The sequence below is a fragment of the Benincasa hispida genome, chromosome 8 (assembly GCF_009727055.1).
Source record: "Benincasa hispida cultivar B227 chromosome 8, ASM972705v1, whole genome shotgun sequence".
Classification (NCBI taxonomy): domain Eukaryota; kingdom Viridiplantae; phylum Streptophyta; class Magnoliopsida; order Cucurbitales; family Cucurbitaceae; genus Benincasa; species Benincasa hispida.
In genome coordinates this window covers 10,561,054-10,570,669 of record NC_052356.1, presented here as the reverse complement: position 1 = coordinate 10,570,669, position 9,616 = coordinate 10,561,054, and positions in this window count along the sequence as shown.

The window sequence follows — 9,616 nt, the reverse complement described above, 5'->3', positions numbered from 1 at the left end:
CTTAATAATGCAAGGTAAATCGTTTACCTGTCGTCGTGCTACGCGATCGCATAGACGATCAGGCTTCACAGCCTCGTCATCGTCTATGCGATCGTTTAATTATGCTTCTATCATCTAATACGTGCTGAACGATCGTCTACCTACGAAATTTACTACATGATGGAGTTCTCCTAGCAGTTCAAGACCCGGTTCGCCTGTGAACCGATTTGCTCGATGAAAAATGTAACAGATAGGGTTATTTCATTTCGTTTTGTAAAGGCTCATTCCGGTCCATAAATCCTTCATTTTTTACATGCGATATAGGTTTTTAATATGTCATATGGTATGCACATAAATGCATGCTCATGTATCATATAATATAAGGGTTATATTTATGTATGCTTTATTTATTTTCTTTCATTATATTTATAAGCGTTATAAATACTTCGTCAAGTGGGATGAGTGTTTTAATTGTTTATTTTATAAATGGTTATAAAATGAAATTAGAACTAAAATAATTAGTAAAAGATCCATATGTAGTAAGTCTATCTATAGTAGACCTTTTGTCGAAGGCGGGTTCTATCTAGGCTGGGGTATTTAAGATGACGACAACATAACACCCCTACTTGGGAACCTACCTGGAAAGGTAATTTAGATAGATTTAATGCATGCAGACTAAAGTCAGTCCATTAAAGAGTTTAATGTGACTACTTGGATTTTTTATTATTTCAAAGACAAAAGTTGTTTTTTAGCAAACTTTATAAATGACTTAGATCATAATCAGTAGCCGGATTGTCTAGGTTAATAAACCCTTAGGTAGAACATTCAGTGGGAGGTTCTTGGGGCATTTGATGCTTCATTTTCACCTCTCGCGTTTCCCACTCATAGTCCACACCATGAGATCTACCCTCGGCCTCGAGGCACCTTTGGCATGTCTCCCCAACAAATGGTGTTTGGGTAGGTCAATATCAAGGTGGATGGAGAGAGTGTTCATAGTAAGTGGAAGCGGGAAATGCGATAGCATATCCCTCGGTCTCCCTCGTTGGATTGAATAAAATTTTTACACATCGCCTCGTGGCACCCTGGGAGTGTCCCTCTATAGGATGGTTGTTTTGCGCGTTTCTTTATTTGATCTCCTGTAAGAGGATAAGGTTACTTAGTCTCTTATCCTAATCTAGTTTTACCCTACGGTAAGCGCATTAAGGCAGGACTCTGGGGCCGAAAACGAGAAGTTACACTTATGTAGGATTGTTAAGGGTTAACTATTCTGGACTAAATAAATAGTGGCTATTAGGTTTAGTTCCAAGAGTTGGTTCTGCCTAATGGTTGAGATTGTCTCATCCCAGTGAAGGGCCATCAGATCACCCCACCGGTGACGTTTGTCCTGCCTCACTGGGACATCATTGCAAAATAGAAGTCTTTTCACTTAGGGTACTTAGAATCTGTTTTGCTAAAAATTAATTGGTTAATTAAAATGTGGTTTTTGCAAAGTCTTATAAAAGGTTGTTTTTTTTTTTTTCAGCAACATTTTTAATGGCTTAACCCACTATCAATTTACTAAGCGTCGAAAAACTGAATGGCCTCGACTATTCTAGTTGGAATCATATGCTCATGACGATACTCATCATCAAGGATCTCAAGTTTGTCCTAACAGAGGAATGTTCTTCTATTCTACCTCAGGACGCTACTCGAAATGTTCGGGCAGTGTACGCGCGTTGGACACGGGCAAATGAAAAGGCCCGAGCCTATATTCTGGCCAATCTTAGTGACGTGTTGGCCAAGAAACATGAGTCTATGGTCTCAGCACGTGAGATTATGGAGTCCCTGCGGGGAATGTTTGGACAGCCATCTAGACAGCTTAAGCATGAGGCTCTGAAACACATTTTCAGCTCCAAAATGAAGAAAGGCATCTCTGCTCGTGAACACGTGCTGAATATGATGGTCCACTTTAACGTGGCGGAGATGAATGGGTCTAAGATCGATGAGGGTAGTCAAGTTAGAATTATCCTGCATTCATTTCCAAAGAGCTTCCTTCACTTTGTCAGCAATGCGATTCTTAACAAAGTGGAATACTCCCTTACCACTCTCCTCAACGAGTTATAGACTTACTAATCCTTGCTAAAAGGTAAGGAGAAAAAGGGAGGTGAGGCAAATGTTGTCTCTTCCTCTAAAAAGTTTTATCGAGGTTCGACCTCAGGAACAAAGTCTGCACCTTCCACTTCTAACTCTGGAAAGGGGAAGAAGAAGAAGGGTGGTAAAGAGAAAGGGAATGCGCCTACTAACCTGCCACTTGTCGCCCAGAAGAAGTGTCCACCACTGGTTGGAAAAGGAAAATGTTTCCACTGTAACCTGGATGGACACTAGAAGAAGAATTATCCTCGTTATTTGGAGGAAAAAAAAGCTGCTAAGCCTAAGGCCAAGCAGAAAAAGAGGATTAGACCCTGGCGACAGTTGGAGGTTGGTGAGATGATGATGCGAGTAGGCACCAGGGCATTTCATCTCAGTTGTGGCAGTAGGAGATATCCAGTTTACTTTACACAATAGGTTTCTTATATTAAAAGATATCTTTGTAGTTTTTGAACTGAAAAAGGAACCTTATTTCTGTGAAGTGTTTGTTATAATACAATTACACTATTGAATAAAGCGTTTATTCGTAAGGATGGTGTTGAAATTTGTATAGCTAAACTGGAAAATAACTTGTATGTGCTAAGACCTTTAGCCATAAGTTCCCTCCATAACATAGAGATGTTTAAATCTGTCGTAACTCAATCTAAATGCCAACGAATTTCTCCAGAACCTTGTTGGACATAGTTCATTCGATGATGAGTTACGCTTCCTTACCGGACACATTTTGGGGTTTCACAGTGGAAACTGCGGTATACATTCTCAATTGTGTTCCTTCTAAGAGTGTTGCAAGAACACCTCTGGAGTTATGGAATGGGCGTAAAGCTAGTTTACGTCACTTTCGCATATGGGGTTGCCCAACACATGTGCTTGAGGCAAATCCCAAGAAGTTAGAATCACAATCGAGGTTGTGCCTCTTTGTAGGCTACCTCAAAAGGTACACAAGGAGGTTACTTTTATGATCCGTCCGAAATCCAAATGTTTGTTTCCACGAACGCTACTTTTCTAAAAGAGGATCATATCAGGGAGCACAGTCCACGTAGTAAAATCGTGTTAAATGAGCTTTCGAAAGAAACTACTGAAGCTTCAACAAGAGTTATTGAAGGACCTACTTCATCAAGCAGAATTGTTGATGATAGTTCATCTGCTAGGTCGGTTCCATCTCAAGAGTTGAGGGAACCTCGATGCAGTGGGAGGATTATGAACCTGCCTGATCGCTATCTGGGTTTCACGAAAATCCTAGCTATGGTGATAGATGGTGACGTTGAGGATCCGTTGTCCTATAAAAAGGCAATGAAGGATGTTGACCGGGATGAATGAGTCAAAGCCATGAATCTCGAGATGGAGTTGATGTACTTCAACTCGATATGGGATCTTGTAGATCATCCTGAGTAAGACCTATAGGTTGTAAATGGATCTACAAGCGCAAACGGGGTGCTGATGAGAAGGTGCAAACCTTCAAGGCTCGACTTGTGGCAAAGGGTTAAACCTAGGTGGAGGGAGTCGACTATGAGGAGACTTTCTCACCTGTTACCATGTTAAAGTCAATCCGTATGATAGTGAATCGAGGTGACATGATCGTCACGAAGATCGCCTCGGAGAAAAACGTTTTTGATTCATTTATGAAGGCTCTCACGGCTACAGTGTTTGAGAGTCACCATCAGAGCATGGGTCTATGGGACCACTCGCGGCTGGACTAGGGCAAGTGGGAGATTTTGTTGCACTGGGTTTTTATGCCCTAGTTTATTGTTTTGTGCCTGTTTACTTATACTCCCCACTTTGCTTTAGGACAAGTAGGAGATTATTGGGGTTTGTACCCTAAAGTCTCGTGTTCAGTACTTTGTAAATAATTTTGTACGAACACTTGTGATGTATAATATAAATGATATTTACTTCACTACTTGACTTTGCACATTTAGATTTTACCATAAACTAATAGACATAAAATCCCTGGCTATCTGTATGTGACTCAAGCATGTATGCGGTGACATACAAGTGGATCATGTCTTGAGTGATAACCAAAATGGTCTGTAGTATATGGATATAGGAGAGAAACCTTATCCTAGTAACGCTACGGATGCGGCCCGCTTTGTGGAATCGTCACAAGTATTTGTGACTTGTCACAAATGGTCTGATCCTGATCATTCGTGTAGGGGACATGCGAGCGGGGGCGCCCTATACAAAGAGTTTGCATAAAACCTGACCACGAAGTGTTAACGTCTTGTTATATAACACTGTTCATAACTGAGACTTCACTTCACTAGGATGACCATAGGTAACATGACCTCAATCCTGAGTGAGTTGGGAACTTCTACCATTGAGGGCGGTCCTTTGATTTGCATGGGTGCGAGTGGCCAGAATGCTGACTTAAACCTACCATTTTGGGGATTCGTCTGATTTGGGAGCTAAGAACTCAGCTATACAAGATGAAATTTACTTCTTCTCCGAGGCAGGGGCAAGTAGATAGATAGCTCCTTAAAGGATGATTACGGGACTTGAACGATGTGGCACCACACATTTTCTTTTGGCCCAAGAGGTGTTCACACATAGTTGGACTATGTTGTATTGTTCATTAGAGGAATCAGTGGTACTTTAGGAGTGAGATGTAACTATAGGGGCAAAATGGCAATTTGGCCTAGCTGTACTTACGAGCATCTGTAAAGGGTCACCATACTCATGATTGGTTATATCTAATGGACATAGAAATATGTTTATGGCAAGAAGAGTTCAATTGTCGGTCTTTAATGGAATGGCTGGCAGTTAACGAATGGTGAATATTGTGACTAAAGAGTTTAGTCAGCTATTCACGTACCGTTGGAGCTTTAAGCCATAGGTCCAAAAGGTCCCCTTGGTAGCTTGGATACAAGTTGAGAGTCAGTTTTTGGGTCAATTTGAAATGTTCAAATTGATAAGAGGGAGTTCGATTATATATGATATAATTGAACGAGTTAATTAAATATGATATAATTAACTTTATGTATGAGATACATTAATTTGGAGGAAATTAGATATAAATATGATTTATATCTAGTAAAGGAAAAAATATTATAATTAATATTTTATATTAATTTATAAGTTATGAATGTGATAAGCTCACATTAATTGGACAGTTATAAAGGAAATGGGAAGGTGCGTCTTCATGTAAAATAACGGACGAGTGCATTATAAATAGCAGACAGTATGTTGACTCGGTGTGTGCGGGTATTGTGAAAAAGATAGTGTCATCATTTAGAAAATCAGTGCCTATACGATAGGACTGCACGATCTCTTACATATACGATATTGCTAAGCGATCGCATACCAATTACACCGTCACCCACTATTATCTAAACGATCGTTTACCTTTTTACTAAGCGATTGTTTAGCTCCTGGTATTTACTAAACAATCGTATAGACGATCACTTAGTTTTTCCTATGTGATCGTATTGGACGATCGCTCACCCTTTTCCTACATGATCGTATAGACGACCGTTTAGATGATCACTTACTTTTACTACACGATCGTACACTTTACCTAAATGATCAAGCATATTGTCTATGCGATAGATGACCGTATCTCCCACTTGCTTGATCGTTGTGTACGGTCGCTCTTCCTTCTTCCCTCTACCAAATCCGAACAAAGCCCACACTTCGGATTCTCACTCGAAGAATATCAAGGGCTCTAAGTGATGTTGTCTTCTCCGATTCCTTCTGTTCAAGTGGTGACTGTTCGAGGTAGACGGTTAGGCTTCAGATTCGCTGTGAAGAAGAAAGCTTCATCTGGTATGATTACTTGATCCCTTTTACATTATGAAAGTATGTTTGAATGTATATGCGGTAATTCTGTCACAATGAATTGGAAAGATCCGCTTCCGCTCGTAGGTACTCTTGAATAAGAGTTCCTTCACTATGAACATTCCAAACTTGAACCTCGGGCTCAGTTGTGTTGCTTTCTTGGTTATGGAATTGAACATAAAGGATTTCGGTGTTGAGATCCCATATCCAACCGGTTACGTATCTATCACCATATCACCTTTTGGGAACATTGTATGTTTTCTAGTATTTCTTCTTTTCATGCTTCCCTTCTTGGTACCCAATCATTTTTCACTAGTTTTACCACAAATCTATTTCCCGCCTGTGAATCTTCATCTGAGTCTCCCACTCCACCCATACCAGAGCGTGAGTCTTCCACTCTACCCGTACCAGAGCTTCAGTCTTCCACTCCATCTGTCCTAGAGCTTGGTCAGTCTTCTCCTTCTGCTGCACTCCCATACCTACCATCTGTCCCTAATGTTGATCATGATCCTGCACCTATTCGTCGGTCTGCCCAGGTAAGAGAAACTCCACAGTATCTACAGGACTATCATTGTTTTTCCATTACTATGTTTTTAGTTGAACTGCAGTCCTATCATGAGGCTTGTACTAACCCTCTTTAGCAGCAAGTCATGGATGAGAAATTTCAGGCATTAGACAAGACTCACACTTGGGAGTATGTTGATCTACCGCCTGGCAAGAAACCTATTGGATGTAAGTGGATCTATAAAATCAAGACCCATTCTGATGGATCTGTCGAACGCTATAAGGCTCATTTGGTGGCCAAAGGATATTCACAGGAATATGGTATTGATTATGAGGAAACCTTCGCTTAATTTACATAAATGACATCTGTCCATAGTCTATTGGTCGTAGTAGCTGCCAGGCAGTGGCCCCCTTCTTCAAATGGATGTTAAGAATGCTTTCCTCAACGACACACTATCTGAGAAAGTGTATATGCAGCCTTCAACTGGCGTATCTTGTCCACCAAAGAAGGTCTGTCTTCTTCATTGTGCATTATATGGGCTCAGACAAGCTCCCTGTACCTGGTTTGCAACCTTCAGTTCTACTGTTACCCAGCTTGGACCTCTTTTGATGGTGTTCCCCTCCAAGATCTAACACTTTATAGACAACTGGTTGGTTGCCTTATTTATTTAACAGTAACTCGTCCAGACATAGCCCATGCAGTTCATATTGTCAGTCAGTTCATGTCCACTCCATGCATTATCCACTTCACAGTTGATCTTCGTATTCTACATTATGTTAAAGGTACGTTGGGACATGGACTTCAATTCTCCTCTGAATCCTCTTTGATTCTGTCTGGATATTCTGACGCTGATTGAGCGAGCAATCCTACGGATAGACGATCTACCACATGTTACTGTTTTTATTTGGGTATTCTCTCATCTCCTGGCAGAGTAAGAAACAAACGGTTGTATCGGAGTATCGTGCACTTACTGATACAACTTCAGAGGTATTATGGTTGCGCTGGCTCTTGGCTGACATGGGGGCTCCTCAAAATTTTGTCACTATTCTTCACTGTGACAATCCTAGTGTCATTCAGATAGCACATAATGATATTTTTCATGAATAGGCAAAGCACATTGAGATTGACTGCCACTTTGGCTGCAATTAGCTTCAAAACTCTACTATGTGCCTTCAATCCATACCTATGACCGAGCAACCGGCCGACATCTTCACCAAAGCCCCTCCCTCTAGGCGCTTTCTTCAACTACTATGCAAACTCAAATTGGTTTCTACCCTACCACCTTGAGTTTGAGGGGAGATGTTAAATTGTAAAGTTAATCTTCTTCTGTTAGGATTTTCAAATGGTAGGTTGAGCTTTGTTAGGGATTCTGTTAGCTATTTTTAGTTCTTGTATCAAGCTATTTATACATGTACGATTATGTTATTGATCAATAGAATACATATAGAAATCATTCATTCAGGTCTTGTTTCTTAACAATAATAATAAGAAGAGTTCAAATCGCAAACCCTCAACTCCTAACAAATATTTGCTGGAGAAACAAAAACTAAAAAGATAAATATCTAATCGTTTACTCTTATAATTTTACTTTTAATTTATTTTAACAACTTTGAATCTTTAAATTAGACCAAATTTTTAGGTACTGAACCAATAATTACGGATAATGTTATTCATTTAATGTTCGATTTGATTAAAGGGTAAAGGTGGGAAAAAAAATAAAGAGAGAGAAATCTTCTTAATTGGCGTTGGCCATATTTCAATTGAAACTTTGTTTTGGCTATTTATCAAGATGGTCATTATATACCATCTCTCTAAATTTACGTTAAAATTTGAAAATCAAAAGCGTCATTTGATAACTATTTATTATTTTATTTTGATTTTATAAAATTATATCTTTAAACATCATTCTCATATATAAATTTATTTTTTTTTTATCTACTTTCTACAAATATTTTAAAAATCAAACACTAAAAAACATAGTTTTTAAAAACTATAATATAATGAAGGGAAAAATATAAATTGAAAAAGAATAACTAAACATGAAATCATTATAGCATGGCATAAAAAAAGTATAATTTAAAAGCATGTTTTATGTTTTTTTAAATTGGTTAAAAATTCTAAGTATTTGATTTTAAAGAAGTGTGAAATCATAGTAAAAAATCAATATTTATGTGAACTTTCAATTTTGATGGTAACAAATTTGTAAATGAAGAACATTACTAGTTACTAACTTATTTGGAGTGACATATTAATTGAAGTAACAAAAGGTATATGATAGTGGATGTTGACTAAATGAAATGAAGGTAGACAATAAAAACATGTTTAATAAGACGTGTGAGCATAATATTTTTTGGATCCATTTTATTTTGATCTACCCATTTTAGTGGGTACATCATGACAGGTTTAATCACCAAAGTCATGAAAAATATTAAATTTATTACTGATATTCAGGAATTTGTCTTATTAAAAATGTTCTTAAAATGTTAAAAATTAATTTATACCTTTAAACTTTAGAGTTGTATCAATTAAAATTTTGAATGAATACTTATATCAATTTGATCTCTATTTTTTTATGGTTATTTTATTTTGATTTCTGTTTTTTTAGTTGTCCAATTTTGGTCTCTATATTTTCAATAAAATTTAGAAATGGTCCTTGTTTTTAAATTAGACTTAAAAATTAGTCAAGTTGAAAAATGAAAATAGCGAAAAATACCTTTTGATCCTAAAATGTTACACCTTAAGTTTTGAGTTTGGTTTCAATTTAGTTTCTAAGTTTCAAAATGTTATAATTTTACTTTTGACATTTGAGTTTTACTTTAATTTTGTCTTTAGTTTTAAGATTTGTACTTTTAACTTCGATTACGAACTATTACTTATTTTCCGTCTTCAATGTTAATTTATTGTTAACAAATTTAAAATAATTAAAAAATTATAATTGATTAAATTTCACTATCCTTATGCCTTTTAAAATTAAATTTAAAATTTCACTCAAAATTATTTTTAATTAATTAATAGAAATTGAAAGTAAATATTTAATGAAAAATTGGAGTTAATATAAAATCTTGAAATTTATGGACCAAATTGAAACAAAACTTAAATTTCAATGATGAAATTATAACATTTTGAAATTTATGGAGTAAATTAAAACAAAATTTAAAATTTAAAAACTAAATGTGTAACATTTAAAAACTTATGAACCAAATAGAAAGTAGACTAATTAGAAATGCGTTTTTT